At 37.6% G+C, this 17,366-nt stretch overlaps 1 long non-coding RNA gene across 3 annotated transcripts in view; it reads left to right on the top strand.

The window, feature by feature from the left end:
• The window catches only part of LOC113252965 (uncharacterized), a 227,750-nt gene that overhangs the window by 175,144 nt on the left and 35,240 nt on the right, over positions 1-17,366 (top strand). Inside the window, exons 6-10 of one of the 3 annotated variants that reach the window (XR_008957901.1) lie at positions 2,117-2,319; positions 8,892-9,022; positions 9,121-9,311; positions 13,582-13,673; positions 14,013-14,261. This is a non-coding gene — a long non-coding RNA (uncharacterized LOC113252965). Of the gene's footprint in view, positions 1-2,116; positions 2,320-8,891; positions 9,023-9,120; positions 9,312-13,581; positions 13,674-14,012; positions 16,392-17,366 lie in introns of those variants that run through there. The other 2 variants (XR_008957900.1, XR_008957899.1) reach the window with 2 other exon arrangements.

Here is a 17,366-nt window from a genome sequence, read left to right as displayed (position 1 = left end):
ATATATATGATAATTTTACTCCAGTTCAAATAGGAAATTACTTTAGAATTTAAATAAATTTGTTCTGTCTTCTGAGTTTCTTCAGAGCGGAACAATGCAGCAGGGTAGAGAGGTAAATTTAGAGGTTATCTCTACACAAATTGTAAAAGTGGTCACTGGTAGCTAAGAAAATAATAATAAAGAAAATGGAAATGCTCCTAAAGTTAATATCATTGTGAGCCTCGTCTGTGGTTTAAATATTGTATGAATTAATCAACTACCTACTTGAGATCTCCACTCACATGTCTCAGAGGCATCATGAGCTTAGCATCTCCTAAACTAAACTCTTGTGGCCTCCTCCACTCCTAACTCATTTCTCTCCCAGGCTTTCTGCTAGCAATAAATAATGCCATAATTATTAAGGACAGAACTTGGCTCCCTTTCTTCCTAATTCCACCTTGCCCCACTTTTCCTCATGTAACCCATCAACAATTATTGTTGATTTAACGTTCAAAATATATCTCAACTTACTCACATCTCTCCTCTTCATTGCCAACACCAGAGTCTATCCTCACACGTCTGAACAGCTGAAATATGCATCTAATTCCTCTCTTCAATGCTCCTATTCCTTCTCTAAATTCTATTCTCTACACTCCAGATGAGTAATTTCTTAAAAAATATAAATGTGGTCATGTACCTCCCCTGATTAACTCTGCTGTAATTTCCCATTGCAATGACAAGAAAATTCAAACTCTTTTTACCATGGCTGGCAAGGTCCACCTTGAACCTGACCCATACCTGTGACTCTAACCTCATCTTAGGCAACCCTCCTCCTTGCTTACCATCCTTCAGACACCTCAGGTTTCCTCCAGGCTCCTGATCACGTAAGTTCCTGCCTGGGGGCTTTGTACTTGTTGTTCCCTCTGTGCTGGAGCATTTGTCTTTCATAGATGACTCCACTCACCCTTCAGTTTTGTCATAAGTGCTGTTTCCCCAGAAAAGCCTGGTCTGGACATTAAATAAGTCCCCACACTCATTATCTCATTATTCCCACTTAACACCCTACTTATTTCTTTCCCAGAACTTAATATTTTGTATTGCACATACATATACATACCTCCTCCATCAATGCCTGTATTTGCTTGTCTAAAATGCCTGTATCCCAATAATAATACAAACTCTGTAAGGGCAGGACTGTATTTCTTATTTACCAATGTATACTCAACACCTAACATTGTGCTTGACACACGGTAAGGGCTTTTTAAATATTCATCCAATAAATGAATCTTAGAAATACGTATAGTAATAGCTGAACTATCTGGAATGTCTGTAGACAGGTTACCTATGAAAACCATGTAGTAAAACTTCAGCAGAGCTTTTTAAAAGAAAATTCTTAGTATGTTTAGAAGTCACCTTTTCACGGTGAGGAAAATGCACAATAATTCTAGAAAGAAAAAAATCAGGATTTATTTTAAAATTTCACACATGTTAAATAATATTAGAAATAAAGCTTAAATAGAATCATAAGGAAAAGGAAATAATGAGTAATTTAGTAATACTTGGTAAAACATTATAGTGATAGGGACGCCTGGGTGGCAGAATTGGTTAAGCATCCAACTCTTAATTTTGGCTTGGGTTGTGATCTCAGGGTTGTGAGACTGAGCCCCATGTGGAGCCCCAGGTCAGGCTCTGCATTCAGCATAGAGTCTGCTTAAGACGCTCTCTCCCTCTGCCCCACCCCTCAACTCTCTCTCTCCTTCAAATAAATAAATAAATAAATAAATAAATAAATCTTAAAAAAAACAGTTTAGTGATAAATGTGTAAACCTCAGGTCATTTTAATATGTCTAGTATTAAATTCTAGTGTTAAATTTAGTATTAAATTCTTGCCTGCCTACCATGCTGGGCACGGTGCTAGGCATAAACAGATGCATGTGGAGAAAATAGCCAAATCAGTCTGTCTCCAAAAGGACCTATAGCCTGCAGTAATGGTTCTCCAATATCAGTAGGCCTCAGAACAATCTGGGTAATGTATTTAAATATGGTCCTTGGACCTCACTCCTATGGATCCTGGCTTAGTAGATCTAGAGTAGCATCTTAAGATCTATAATTTTAACAAGCTCCCTACATGCTTCAGATGAAGGTGCTCTTTGGACTTTAACCGAACAATGCTGATACAGCTGGAGAGACCCACAGCAAGGGAAAAAAATACCATCTTGTGCAACAAGAGCTATGATGTGGCCAGCATGAAGTATGAAAGCTTGAACGAAGAAGACCTCATCCATGTTTAGAGATTACTGCTAAACCAAGTCCTGGAGGATAAAAAGAAGTAAGTCAGAGGTGAGAGCCATGAGGTCATATGGAGATGCATGTGAATCTCTCCAATAAAGAGAGAAGAGTGCTACAGAGAAAAATATGTTGATCTCAGTGGGTGTAGTGGGTAAGGTTGGTGGAGTGGTCAGGAGGACATACTATGTCTTGCTATGCTAGTTTAAGAGTTTGACTTTGTCTAGTGGGTGGTAACAATGATACGACCACATTTGAATTTATACATACACAAACACATACAATGCTATATTTATAGATTCTAGATGAATAGCAGAGAGTGGATAGAAGGTGTGTAATATGAAGTTCAGGGAAACCAGTTATGAGGTTTTCACAGTTATGCAGCTGAGAGATGGCAATAATGTGAAATAAGATATTGTGACAATGGAGAAAGCAGGAAATGAATGGATGTGAGGGATATTGAAGAGGTAGAATTGACAGAATTTAATGATTGCTTGCATATTAAGGATGAAACAAAGGAGCAGGAAGGCTTCATGATTTGTAGCTTGACTCAGTAGATACAATATAGATGTTAACAATTAATTAATAACTAATGAACTAATCATCAATAAACATAAACAGTCATTTTAGCAATGCAAAAATGAGAAACCAGAGCTCTAGGAAAAAGTTCAAAGATGCATTGCAACATCAGAGTTTATCCATTAATATTAATCTTTACATTTCTAAATGAAATTTAAAAGTAAATTTAAAACCCTAAGTATTTAGGGGCATCTGGGTGGCTCAGCCATTAAGTGTCTGCCTTTGGCTCAGGTCATGATTCCAGCGTCCTGGGATCGAGCCCCGCATCAGGCTCCCTGCTTGGCGGGAAGCCTGCTTCTCCCTCTCCCACTCCCCTTGCTTGTGTTCCCTCTCTTGCTCTCTCCCTCTGTCAAATAAATAAATAAAATCTTTAAATAAATAAATAAATAAAACCCTAAGTATTTAAAAAATGATCTGTAAGTAATATTTTATATCTAATGGAAGCTTCAGGTAATATTATCTAAATAACTCAATAGCTAGACTTATTTCATAAGTATCAGAACAGGACAAAACTAAAGAATCACTTCAAGAAATGCCTATATTCCTGGTCCTCTCTTCTTTTAAAGAAAATCTCAAAAGAGATTGATCTTTGTAAATTTCCACACAATTACTTTTATAGTGAGAAAGTGGTAAGTACAGTAAGAATTCAGCCACCCTGACCCACCTGCCCTGGCTCCAGATGAAAAATTATACAACGAGTTCTGGCCAATAGGTTGAGAGTACAAGTGCCCCTATCATTTCAGGGCCACAACACAGAAGAGCAACTGTGTGATCTTTAGGTGACATCTTCTGCTGCAGTTGTTGAAAAGGCAGAACCATGAGATAGATGTAGTTGGATCCCTGAGTCACTGCATGGTGGCCATCAGACTTCACATGAGTGAGAAATAAATCTTTGTATTGTGCAGCCATTGAAATTTCAGGGTTAATTTGTTACCAGAGCCCAACTTAGCCCATCCTAACTAATACAGTAGGAAATTCTGTACTGATGTAAGGAGGTAGGAACTTGGCCATGTCAGAGTGCTCCTGGAGGCAGGCCCTACACTAGAGAATGTGTAAATGGAGCATGGAGATGACTTAAACAGACCGAAGAAATTGTGTTTGAATGTCACCCAGCAGATACCTAGATTTATCCAGTGTTAAAAGAGGTGAGTGGGAAGAATTAGCTTTGGGATCAAGTGACTTCTGGTGCTGCTGTTTCAACCCTCCATTTTACAATTAGGTATCATAACTCAGTCATGTTTGTTTCCAAGCAGAAGGCTATACCTTAAACACAGTTATCTCTACAAGAGGCTATGATTGGGTGTGTCTATGGTAAGGCTAGCAGCTCTCTGTAATGAAAAATTCTCCAGATTGTATGAGAGTAAGCACAAGAAAGTTGTCGTTTTGCAGTTAGCTAAGCTCTTGGTTCTGTAAGAATGATATTCACTTCAGTATGGGCTAAAATATGGCTCAAAAGATGGACTTAAGGCTGGGGTAGAAGGAGTTTCTGTAGCTCAGCTAAACAAAAAACCGTATTGCAAAAATATTTCCTTTGTATGCAAAGAAGAAAGTTGGTTGAATTATTTTACTCAGCTAGAATAAAAACTAAGCCACATCTACAGCAAATACCAGTGTGGTTAAACTGAAACATACATATTTAAATTCTATTTGCATTCAGCTGGAATCCTGCATCCTTTGTGTTTTCTGTGATTGAATTATTGCAATAATATGACTTTTTTTAGGTCTTATGAAAAATTAATAGTTTAATTCCTTATGAGTATTATTAATATTAATGTAATGACTAAGAGTAACACATATCATACATTACTTGCCTGTGGCCTATTTTATAGTGTCGTTTCCAACTTTGTTATTTAGATGAGGAATTATATAATTTTTAAAATATGAAAACCATTTCAATAACCATTTGACACACAAACTGCATGGCATAAAGTCTTAACAGGATATAAAATGCTTCATTAAGTGTCATCTAACATGTCTATAGGAGACTCTCTGTGCTGGATTTCCTTTTTGTGAATCTTATGTTTAATTATAGTCCCAAATGATTAATTTTCATACTTAAGAGGAAGTGAGAAGAACTTTAAGGCCTGACTTTGGTGTAAGGATGTACTTCAAACATACAAAATAATTCACAAACCACAAAGGGGAAGTTACAATTGACAGAGGAATTTTATATTACAAGTGCCTATTTAATCTTAGGGTAACTGTTATGTATATATTCTCTTCTTAAAGTCCTAATGGGACCAGAGTGGCCATTCTCATATACTTGGAGAGAAAGACAAAAAAAGTCAAGTGAAGTGAAATATAAAATGACCCAGAATATAATCAGGATTTCCCAGGGTGAACAAAATCACCTAATTTTGGGTCAGTTGTATGAAATGACAATCGTTTAAAAATGTCTGTCTGGCTCTCTGAGAAGGAAATACTTAACAGAAAAGAAAAGTAAATGGAAAGAAACAATTAAGGTACTGTTTGTCCTTTTCTTTGATTAGGAACAACAAAAAACCCCAATGCAAACAGTATGTAAAGTGATCCTTATTTCATGTAACTCAATAAAGTCAAACAGCGACCCACAGATATATTTGAATTTAGGACCTTGGCAGATCTAGTTGGGTCCGTAAAAATAAAAAGATACAATGATAGGAAGAAGAGAAAATAATTTTTAGGACTCTAAATCAGTGGTTTTCTGTGTCTGGAAATTGAAAATTGATTCAAGAATTCAGCTAACATTCATAAAATAAAAATAATATAGTTCAAAATCATGGTCTCCAAGGAAATGCCATCTTTAAAAAACCACAGATTATTGACTGTAAGGTTTCTACCCTGCACTTGCTAGTTTTCTTTAAAAGCTAAGGCTCAGTATGTTTTGAAAAACAAAAGCTATCTCTCAAGCCCACCCTGCTAATTTCCTAATCCTTATCCACATTTTTCAAGTGCAAATTTTCAAATCACTTGACAGAGACTTCGTTTGCAAGGTTTCTGAATAATGTTAGAGAATAACGTTATTTTTCCCTGTAAATTCTTGAGAATCAAAGTTAATGATTATATCCAAATACAACTGGGATTGCCACATGGCGGCTGTTACCATTTGTTTTCTCTATTTCCTCTTGGACCATTGCACTTCTTTGGCATTCACTATTATAAAAAATATTTAATTGCAGTTAAGGGAAAACACACATCGAGCCAGCCTATTTTTGAGGTAACGGTAGTTGGTTCTCTATGTTATGCATTTATTCTCCTTCTGTTGCCTCTATCGAAATGTAAGAACAAGTGTCACAGAGCTTCAGAGCAAAGGTAAACAAATCCTTGAATTGCCCACAGAGTTTGCCAAGTGTGGAGCAGCTGCTATCGGGGGACAGAATCACAGAATGTAGTTAAACAGAAATAGAATATTCAAAACAGGACATGAGCAGCAGGGCTGGCCTAGTAAAATAGGAAGGAATAGCAAATTCAACTTAAAAGCTCTCTCCCTCCCTAGGGCTTGCAGCTTGCCATCTTCTTCAAGGGTAGCCATTGCCCTTGAGATGCCTTTGGTGAACTGCAGTCCTCCCTTGTAATTTTCCAGTGAGAACACTCACAGCATCATCTGTCTCAGCACACCTATCTTTATTCTTTTCTCAAAGTGGTCATTGGTGTCTTAGCTCCTCTGCCTCAGGATTTTCAAGGGACTCATTACATTTTAGCAAAAGTTGCGGGAGACATGTAATCTCAGTTCAGAGAAGGTACTCAAACAGAGGAGCGGGATCAGAAAGAGGCTCCCTCCCTTCTGTCCTTGGCTCTCAGTCTGCAATTGACTTCATCAACCAGGACTAAATTCCAGGTCCTATACTACTGTTTTAGAGCTTATTTTCATTTCTTTGTACTTTAGTGTACATTTTAATGTGCTGCACAGAATGCTTGCTCAGGATGATGGCATTCATACCACTGGCTCTGGGGAGTGTGGGCTGCAAAGGACCCACAGCCCAGTCTCCCTCTGGGAACTACCCTGGACCCGAAGGGAGCTGCGATATCCCTCCCCCGGGACAACCTCCATACAATGACTGGTCCACTGTGGGGGTACAAAGACCTCATTTCCTCACTTAAAGGCCACTTCGAAGAGGTTTTTCCACTCACAGATCATCCTGTGGAATAGGCTGGAGGCTCTGTTGCATCTGCAGTATTGTTTGGCTTCTCTCTCTGCCCAATTCTGCTACCCCCATTTCATTACTGGTACTGTTCCTGAGAGCACTCCCCATAAGATTGCTGCAAGCAATTCTCCAAGTCAGGGTCTATGACCTAATATAGTTTTCCATGTAAACATATATGCTGTGAAGGCAGAGATTGTGTTTTATCTTTTTTATCTCTGAAAACTGGAAAACTTCCAAATTCTTCCAGTGGTGCTGTGGTTATGAATTGCAAATATTTGGTAAACCCTTCTTAGGCCTAAGTAACAGAATATAACTGCCTGCTTTTACCTGCCCATACATACCATTGAGTTGCTGAAAGGCAGAAGAGAGGAAAGGGGGGAAGTCCTTCCTTCCTTGATTATGCTACTTTTTAATTTCTCGCAACATGTATCTGACTTGGATGTAGTATTTTCCATCTGAACTATATTCTCTGATTGTTCATACATGCCTGAAGTTTTATGTATGTATGTATTGTTCTCTAGACCACTATTTTTATTCAGAATGTAGCTTGAATCCCTGTATACGATCTCCAATCACTTTGCTCATGTTCTCTGATTTGGACTGACATATCAAACTAGGGGAGTTAAATATCGGGGTTATATGGTGCCACCTTCTAATTCAGTGCCCTACAGATATCACTAATCCATCATGGCTCCCAACCCTCTCACTCCATTTTGCATTTGGCAGCAGCCTCTGGTCCATGCCAACTGCTCTGGCCCTTTTGGCAGAATCCAGTTTTAACCCAACCTTGGTTATTTCCTATTATTCTATCTAGGAAAGCAGCTGTCTATTTTCATACCATCTTTAATGCAAGGTGAAGGCAGCAACTACATTCATCCCACCTTCAGGAGCTATTCCAAGCACTCTAGAATTTGCTCCTTCCCATGACTTTCCAGCTTGAACTCCCAGGTGTCATCTTTTGAAACTGAGTCTCCCTCCTACTCAGGCTGCTGTTGACAGGGGCAGGCTGGGACCACCTGGAGAGACAGAGGAAGATTTCCATGAAGCTAATGACGTGTAACCTTCAGCAACTCTCACCTTGTGCTTTCCAAAGCCCTGAGAGTTTTTTTGGTGTGTGTGTGTGTGTGTGTGTGTGTGTGTGTAAAGTTTCAAAATTTAGACATTCTATGTATAATTTGTTAAGTCCTCTGCATCTTTCCAATTCTACTTTCCCTGCAAAGTAATCCTCCTCCTGTCAGGTGGCATTGGAATGACCACAGGCATTATTGGAATTCATTAATGGAAAGTTGAATTAGTGATATACTTAATTTGGGCTTAGTGCTATGAATTTGTGTGATTTAGAGCCACTTTCATGTATAGTGAAGTTATTGCTAGCTATGCTAATACAAGAATAGCTTCCAGAAATACTTATTCATCAGTGGGCAAAGCTGTAAGTGGAGAATTTGGTTCTTATCAGTGCCTCACCACAACAAAAGTGTACACAGCATTGTAGCATTCACAGTAATAAGACATATAAAGTTCTCAGAAGTCCTGCATTTGCTGGGCACACACTGGTGGCTGTCCTGCAAACACAGTATACATGTGTGTGCAGTCCCGTGTTTTATGCTTTCTAAGCATCAATAATAAAAAAACAACTTTTGATTATCCACGATGGAGGAAAAACTACATTATCATTTTTTATGTGAAATCTTTAAATACCATTATCATACAAAGAAGGAAAGAGCACACAGCCAAAAAAATGAGAAAAAAGTACTACAATGTGTATCAGCAGTTAATTAATAAAAACATCATGCTGTTTTGATTTTGTGATGTTTATTTGTCGGCATTTTAAAATTAGTAATTTTGTTGTGATTCCTTCTCTAATTCTAAATAAACATGTCCTCTTTATTTTATACTCAAAATATTGTGTTCTTTTCCTTAAAGAATTCTCACCCCAGTTGTATGACCTTCAGGCCCCATCAAACCAGGGTCCACCTCTGGAAGACTCAGAAGCTTCTTTGCACAGTGAGGCTCTGTATTCTGCAGAGACAAGAGGGTTTCCCACCTGGAGCCAAGTAAGCATGGTTTTTTTCTTGTCAATTTGAAACATGTGCATGGAATATTAGGGCAGGAAGAGACCAAAGATATAATCTAGCATGATATTGTTTTTCAGGTGGGGAAACTTAGGCTGAGCATGATCGCGGCTTTATCAAGTCTCTAAGACCTGTTTTAGCAGCTGACCTATGCAAAAGTGTACAGGCAGTTGCCACAGTGCCCGAGGACAATGGAAGTACCACTGGAATTCTTGAGAGGGTGCTGACAGAGAAAGTTTCACAAAATTATTTCAATTCCTTCACAGTCCAGGTGAGACTGGAGAGCAGAGCTGGACCCCTGGGTAAAGAAGCTCTCTGATGGGGGATAGTGCTCCTCCAAAAATGGAACTAGTGTTTTAAGAAATGATAGAAGTTAAGTTCTTAACCACTCCCAAGAAATTACAATCTTAAAGACTTTGATCTTTAGATTATGGGCAGATTTTTTTCTTTTTTCCTTTTTTTTTTTTTTAAGATTTATTAATTTATTTGAGAGAGAGAAAGTGAGTGAGCATGTGAGTGGGGGAAGGAGTGAGGGAGAGGGGGACAGAATCTCAAGCAGACTCCCCGCTGAGTGTGGAGCCCAACGCAGCGCTCTATCTCATAACCCTGAGATCATGACCCGAGCTGAAATCAAGAGTTGTATGCCTAACTGACTGAGCCACCCAGGTCCCCTTATAGGCAGACTTTTTTTTTTTTTTTAAGATTTTATTTATTTATTTGACAGAGATAGAGACAGCCAGCGAGAGAGGGAACACAAGCAGGGGGAGTGGGAGAGGAAGAAGCAGGCTCATAGCGGAGGAGCCTGACGTGGGGCTCGATCCCAGAGGAGCCTGACGTGGGGCTCGATCCCATAACGCTGGGATCACGCTCTGAGCCAAAGGCAGACGCTTAACCGCTGTGCCGCCCAGGCGCCCCTTTAGGCAGACTTTTAATCACTGGGTTTATTGTATGGTGCAATGAGTTCCCAAATGTAAAACTGTGATCTCACTCTTGATAAACTTCTCTAGTTAGCACTTTCACATTTATTTCATTTGGCATTTCTTTCTTATTCTGTCTCTTTCTGTCTCTCTGTGTGTCTCTCCATACTCACACCCTTTGGAATAGGTAGGACAGTGTTACGGGTGGAAAAATTAGCTAATAACAGGTCCAGAGTAGCTAATAACAGGGCAGAGTAGCTAATAACAGGGCAGAACTAAGATTAGAAATAAGGCCTCCTAACTTTCTAGAGTTTTCTCTTTATATCATAGGATCTCTAGGATTAACAAAAGAATCCTTGCTTTATTTGCTTTCATTGACTTGATAAAAGCAAATTCAGGTTTATGTAAGAACAGGTAATTGCCACCTGGTGTGATTGAAAAGAGGTCAGTCTTTCCCTGATGATAGGATTCTACCATCAATAACTCTTTCCTTTTATATTCAGCTTTCATATCCTTTTAACGTCCCAAAGGTACACCTTAGAGAATAATTCCCAATGTCTTTGCGTGAATGGATTTGTATGCTTTATTTATTTCTTAGTTAAGTAAAGTAAGGAAAGAAGAGGAATATCATGACTTCCATTCCTCTCATAATCATAATTTTTGATACTCATAAATTATTTAAGTTACATTATAATTTACTTGTATTTTTCTTTATCATTGAATATAATTGGAAGAACATTTTAATGGTCATACTGATGATTTTCAGAATCACATCATTTGATCCATGCAGCAAATCACTCATTATATAATGTTTCGGTCAATATAGAGTTTTTCTTTGATATGTATTCATGTCAAGAATTTTCTTGTTAATAGTTAGAGTCATTATAGCAACTCTCATTTGTATAGTTTTTATGTAATGAGATTGCAAAGCACTAATGCTTCCACAAGCTCATTTGGTCCCCCTGACAACCTGTGGAAAGAGCAGGGAAGGGATTACTCTCAGCATTTGGCAGTCAAAGAAACAGGCCCAGAGTAAGTTCTTTGCCTATAGCAAGGAAGTGGCAAGACGGATACTCAAAATTCTGACTTCAAGGCAGTCAGTTGCGCTTAAGGTGTTGTGCTTTACTTACAGAACTTTTTGCATTTCTGATGTAAACCGTAGGCTCTACACAGCAAAATTTGCACGGAATGGCAAAACATGATTAATTTTATCATTAAATGAGAGCCAGAGTGACTCAAAATAGAATAGATGGCTCACAAATTTCAGTGAAAGTGCTCAGTACCCCAGAGAGTGTACACCATCAATAAATGTAATGGAAAGTGGTAAGGCAACTCTGCAAAACAATCCCACCTGTGAAACATGAGGTTAAAAGAGGGGAGGGGTGTTCCTCATTGATGATAGATTAATGATTCTATAGTATAGCTTTCTTCATTTTATGTACTCCAATGCTATTGAAAAGAACAGGAGCAGACTCATTCTCTTCATAACTTAGTCGTTTTTTATTTTCTTTTTACAATGCACTATCTTTAGGAAAGCCATCACCATTGATCATCTGGCACTTACATATTTTGTTATATCCTGTTGTAATCAGTATGCTGACTTCAATAACAGATAGTAATAGGATCTTGTTATATGGTGGTTTAAAGCCTTCAATTTTTTTGATTTATGATTTTACTTATTGCTACTATTTTGAAATACTTGTAACAGTTTATTAGATTTTTTATCTTATCATTGACCACTCTTGCTATAGATAAACTCTAAATCAAAAGCAGAAAGAAATACAGGCTGTGTTATCTGTATCATGTTTAGAAATGCCCAGTTCCCTTGTATTAATGTGTTATTCTCTATGACTCAAATTTCATGCTACAAATATTTTTTGCCATGTCCTGGACACAAACAATTTTATATTTTATCTATTTTATAAATCTTGTCTTTTTTTTTCCCAAGAGAAGGGTCTCCAGGTATTTTTTTCCATTATTTATAATTTATTTGCATATTTGTTTGACCTAATGTGTTTGTGTATATTTATATATATATAAAGTGGTTGCAGAATTACTGACTTATACCCCAGTGAGAAACAAATTCACCAACTTAGTACTGTGTTTGTATATAGTTCTTTTATGTTTAGCTTTATAGTCAAATCACTGTTTTGCAAACTTAGGTCAGATCCTTTCTTACCTACTCCCTCCTGTTATGTTATTCATGTACTTATGTTATTCATACACTTAAATTCCTTTGTCACAGACTGCATTCTATTTTAGATTCCTTTTATATCTGGGCTGATTTTTAAAAATTTACACAGAGTAAAATTTACTCTTTGTGAAATATGTTTCCATGAAGGTTGAGAAATGTATGGAGTCATGTATCCACTATGACAGTTCCCTAAAGAGCAGCTCTCTCATCCTCAAAATTCCCTTATGCTGCCTCTTTGTAATTTACTATCCTCTCATACTTCCTAAGCCCCTAGAAGGCACTGATGTTTTCCACCTTTACAGTTTTACCTTTTCCAGAATGTCATATAAATGAAAACAGACCCTATATAGCCTTTCATTTAGCAAATGCATTTGAGATTCTTCTATGTTGTTTCTTGAATCAGTAGCTTATTCCTTTTTAATGCTGAGTAGTATTCCATTGCATGGATATAACACAGTTTATTTACCCATCTTAAAAGACATCTGAGTTATTTCTGGTTTGGGGCACTCATGAATAAAGCTATTGTAAATATTCACATACTGATTTTTGCATGAGTGTATGGTTTCATTTCAGTAGGGTAGCTACCCAGTAGTAGCATTGCTAGGTCATATGGTAGGTGAATATGAACTTTGTAAGAAACTTCCAGTGGTTTTCCAAACTGGAAACCAACCAAAGTGACTGGACCATTTTTCATTGCTGCTAGCAATATTTGAGAATGCATTCCTCATAAATGAAAGTGATATGAAAATTAAATGTAAAAAAGAATTAAAAACTGTAAACTGTGAAGGGTTATACAAATAAGTGATTATTTCCCCAATTGGTCATTTTATCTTAATGTCCGTATGGACTGTGACCATATGGGGAAATGTCAACTGGCGGAGAGCCTGGTTTAATCAGAGTCAACCAGGAAGATAAAGATAAGTGTTTTAAACATCTGGCATGCTGTGTGTGAGAACCTCCTGTATCAGAATTTCCTGGAGCATGAGAGACAGTCTACAAGTGGACAATGATTAAACTCTATATAAAAATAGAATTCTGACCTACAACCTGTAACAACCAGCCTAAAAAGCCGACCTACTACATAGAATAACTAGTGAGGAAGTCAGGCTAGTATCTGTATCAAACAGCCCAGGAAGCCAAATAATGACCCCTGTAAACAATTAATCCCTAGTGGCCAGGACTTGATTAATAACTGACAGTGTCCTAATTTTTGCCTCTGCTTCCAATTTAGGATTAATGGGAGAAAGCCAAATATGTACCTCTAGCACGTCATATTGGATGCCCCACTTCTCCTTCACCTGTCTGCATCTTCCCCATGCCAACAGTCTTCAATCTGGTCATATTTGATATCTTAGTCTTTGGGGCTGTTATAACAAAAATACCATAGACTGGGTGGTTTAAACAATAAACATTTATTTCTCACATTTCAGGAGCCTGGGATCAAGGGTTTCACAGTTTCGGTGTCTGGTGAGAGCCTGGTTCATAGGCAGCCTTATTGCTATGTCCTAACATGGCAGAAGGGGTAAGAAAGCTTTTGAGTTCTCTTTCATAAACACTCCATCCTCACGATCTAATTCCCTCCCAAAGACCCTACCTCCTATTACCATGACATTGGGAGCTGAGATTTCAACATTTGAATCTGGGTGGGGGTAGGGGGTGGGTTGCGGGGCGGGGGGCACGCACAGAGATTTAGTCCATAGCACCTGAAACCCTCTTTTCCCCCCACACACTGTAAAGGCTTTCTGCTTCTCTGCCTGTCTCTGCCAAATGCAAGAGATGGGGCCAACTCCCTTGTTATAGCAAGCTCTGAATAAGTAGCCTTTGCTTGCTCTCATTTGGTGTTCTTCGTTTATTTCCACAGGTGCTTTTTAAAAATTTATATTCCTAGGCCCTACTCCAGACCCGTTGAATCAGAATTACTGAAGAAGAGGCCCAGATGTCTGCATTTTAAAGAAGCTCCCCAGGGTGATCTTTTGCATATGAAATATGAGAATATTGCACCTAGTGCCACCCTACAGAACTTCCTCCTAAATTTTGCCTTGTTTGATATTTTTATAAATATTTGGATGAAGATATGGATGTGCTGATCAGATCTATGATTGCCATAAAGGTAGGAAAGTTAGTTAATGTGGTAGACATCAGAAGCCAAATGAATTTTGACCTAAAAACCTGGAAATGTGGCTGAAATTTAAGATTAAATTTTATAGGAGCTCATGTGACACTGCTAGAGTTTAATTTTGTGTCTATGTATCTACGTACTATGCATATCTGTGTACACATGTACATGCAGAGGCTGGGCAGTGTTTGATTCATGGACCTATACACGAGAATGACCTAGTGAGTTGACAGAGCTTTTAAAATTTAGTATAATGAACAGATTTATAATTGCAAAATTTATTAAAAGAATAATTTCCTTGTATCCTGTGCTCATTCGATGATCTGGAGTATTATGCCTAGCTTGGGGTCCATATTTTAAGAAAAAACAATGTCTAAGGAATAGTGTTCAAAATAGCTCAACCAAATGATGGTATTTACTCATCATTTAGAAGAATGTTACCCGAGATTCAAACTTCTGTTATTTAGCCATAATTCAGAATTTCACATTTATATCAATTGTCCATTCCTTTGTGATATTTCTGTAAGATGTTCTAAAGAGATTACACTTACATTCTATCCTCAAGAGAGTTTAAAATGAATATTATACAATCTTGTAATTCTACAGGTGGGATGTGAGTACAAAAAAAATTAATGTGCATTTTTAATGTGAAAATATCCAGGATTTTATCAGATTGACTGCGGGAGACTTGAGTTGTGCATCTGTTATAGCTCCGACACTTTTCTTTAAACAGGCAAATGAATCTTACAATAGAGGTTTTGAATTTTCAAATTTGCCTACTTTCTAAGGCTAAAATATAAAAATATATATGTAGCCTGCGATTTGGTTTTTATATTATTTCATTCTCTCATTCATTCATGCGTTTCTTCATTTTTGTATTCATGCTTCTGTTCAATAAATACAAAGCACTTCCTATCGTGTGTGCTATACAATGACTAGCAAGCTATAGCACTTCATGAAAGAAAATTCAATTGAATGAGGAAGGCAAGACATTCAACCACATGATTGGCACGTGATGGGGAGGGGGGTTCTTCACATGTACAGTATCCTTGATTTGTCTTTAGTCTAACCCTTTGTGTCCAATGTAGTAGTCTAGCCACATATGTTTATTGAGCACTTGAAATGTATCTACTTCAGACTGAGATGAGCTGTAAACACCAGATTTTGAGGACTTAGTACCAAAAAAATATGAATTATCTCATTGATGTTTTGTATTGATTGCATGTTAAAATTATAATATTTTAATATATTGTGTTAAGATAAAATATAAAATTACTTTCTCCTGTTTCTCTCTACTTCTTAAAATCTGGATCCTAGAAAATTTAAAATTACAAGTGTAGCTCTTAATATGTTATTTTTAGTGCTTCTCCTTTTAAGGCAATGTTAATGTTTATGAGCTCAGGTTTGGGTATTAAAAGTACATTCATGTTTACATCCCAGCTCCCCAATTCACTAGGGCAGTAGTGAGACTTAATTGGGAGTGTGATAACAATAACAATAATGGTAAGGATCATTAATGCTTAAGGCAGCATTTACCAAATGCCAGACCCAGCTAAATGCTTTCCATACATTAATATGTTTAGTTCTTACAAGATCCTTCAGGTCCTTTTCACAGATGAGGAAACTGAATCACAAAGAGATTAAGTGAAAATATGTTGAAGTGCTTAGAAGAGAAACTGGTAATCGTTTTTATTGTAATCATTTTGTTATATCCCCATTCCTGGGTTAAGCAGGATGTTGAGAATAATGGCTGACACTACTGGCATGGCGGGAGGTAACAACAGTTCACAGACTGACAAGGTGTGTAGAAAGGAGAGGTTAGATTAAGAATTTGCTGCAGTAAGTGTCATAATTAACAAATGCTACAACAGTGGTTTTCAGAGAGGGTGATTTTGTGGTATACCTGACAACGTATGGAGACAGGTCTGTTGTCAAAACTAAGGGGGTTCTACTGGCACCTAGTGGGTAGAGACCAGGGATGCTGCTAAACTCCTGTGATGCACAGGATAGGCCCTGACAAGAGAGAATGATCTGGTCTCAAATGTCGGTAGTGTTGAGGTTGAGAAATCCTGCACAATAAGGGTGAGAAAAAGAAAGGATGGCAGAAGGTATAGAAAGATGGGAGGAAAGGAGGTAAGAAGGAAGGAAAAAATGAAGGAAGGGAGAGAAGTAAGAAAAAGTTAATATATATTCATTTTTCCAGTTTTGGTCATGGCTTTCTCGGAAAGATGAGAACAAAGCAGTATTATGATTCACAGTAATATAAACCACAGCAAAAGTTTACAGATTTATTATTTCAGTACAATCCTTGGCAAAGTTAGAGTAGGGGCAGTGAGGCAGGGTCCATCTCCAATGACTTTTTCACTCCCTGTAGAATGATAACCCTGGGGCCATTTATCCCTGGCCAATGGCAGGCTAATAAGACAATCAGTTCATCTGATCTTGTGGTCTTTTCTCCCCCCCCCCCCCCCCCCCCGTGTTAAGCAGTGCATCATCAACCAATCTCTTAACTCAACTGTTTTTCTGAGTATAATTTTGAAGATTTCTTCAGTGCAGAATTGGACTACTTTCTTTGGTTTAGATGAGATTTGGGGAGTAAACTGTGAACTGGAAAGAGAGTGATACAGGGTTTTGGTTGTGAACCGTTAGTTTATCCCTATTTAGTGAGTTTTGCATAATGACTTCAAGTGATGACTATATCCTAGGGCTGGGAGGTCATCTCCCTCTGAGGGCAAATGCCTGAAAGCAAAAATGGTCCCAAAACAATTTTTCAAAGAAGTCCCAAATAAGGCTGTTTTGGCTTTGAGAGAGTACTTAAGAACTTTATAAAATGTAAAAATTTAAACACTAGGGAGAATTCATTGTTTATAATGTTTAAAATTACATACTCTGTAATCTTTTTAGCCATAAAACTCTTCCCCTTAATGGTAATTTATGAGTGCTATTTCAAAAGTAGATCATTATATTGGTTTTTCTCTATATGTGCAACTCTAATTGAAAATAGGAATCAATTGTATTAAAACACATGGATTTTCTATTGGCTTATTTTTCAGGTGTCACAGACTTTATCCCTATAAATATGTAGCTCTATACAAAACT

The sequence above is a fragment of the Ursus arctos genome, unplaced genomic scaffold, assembly GCF_023065955.2.
Source record: "Ursus arctos isolate Adak ecotype North America unplaced genomic scaffold, UrsArc2.0 scaffold_6, whole genome shotgun sequence".
NCBI lineage: Eukaryota > Metazoa > Chordata > Mammalia > Carnivora > Ursidae > Ursus > Ursus arctos.
The sequence above is the reverse complement of the archived record's forward strand: the minus strand, read 5'-3'. Positions and strand labels throughout refer to the sequence as shown.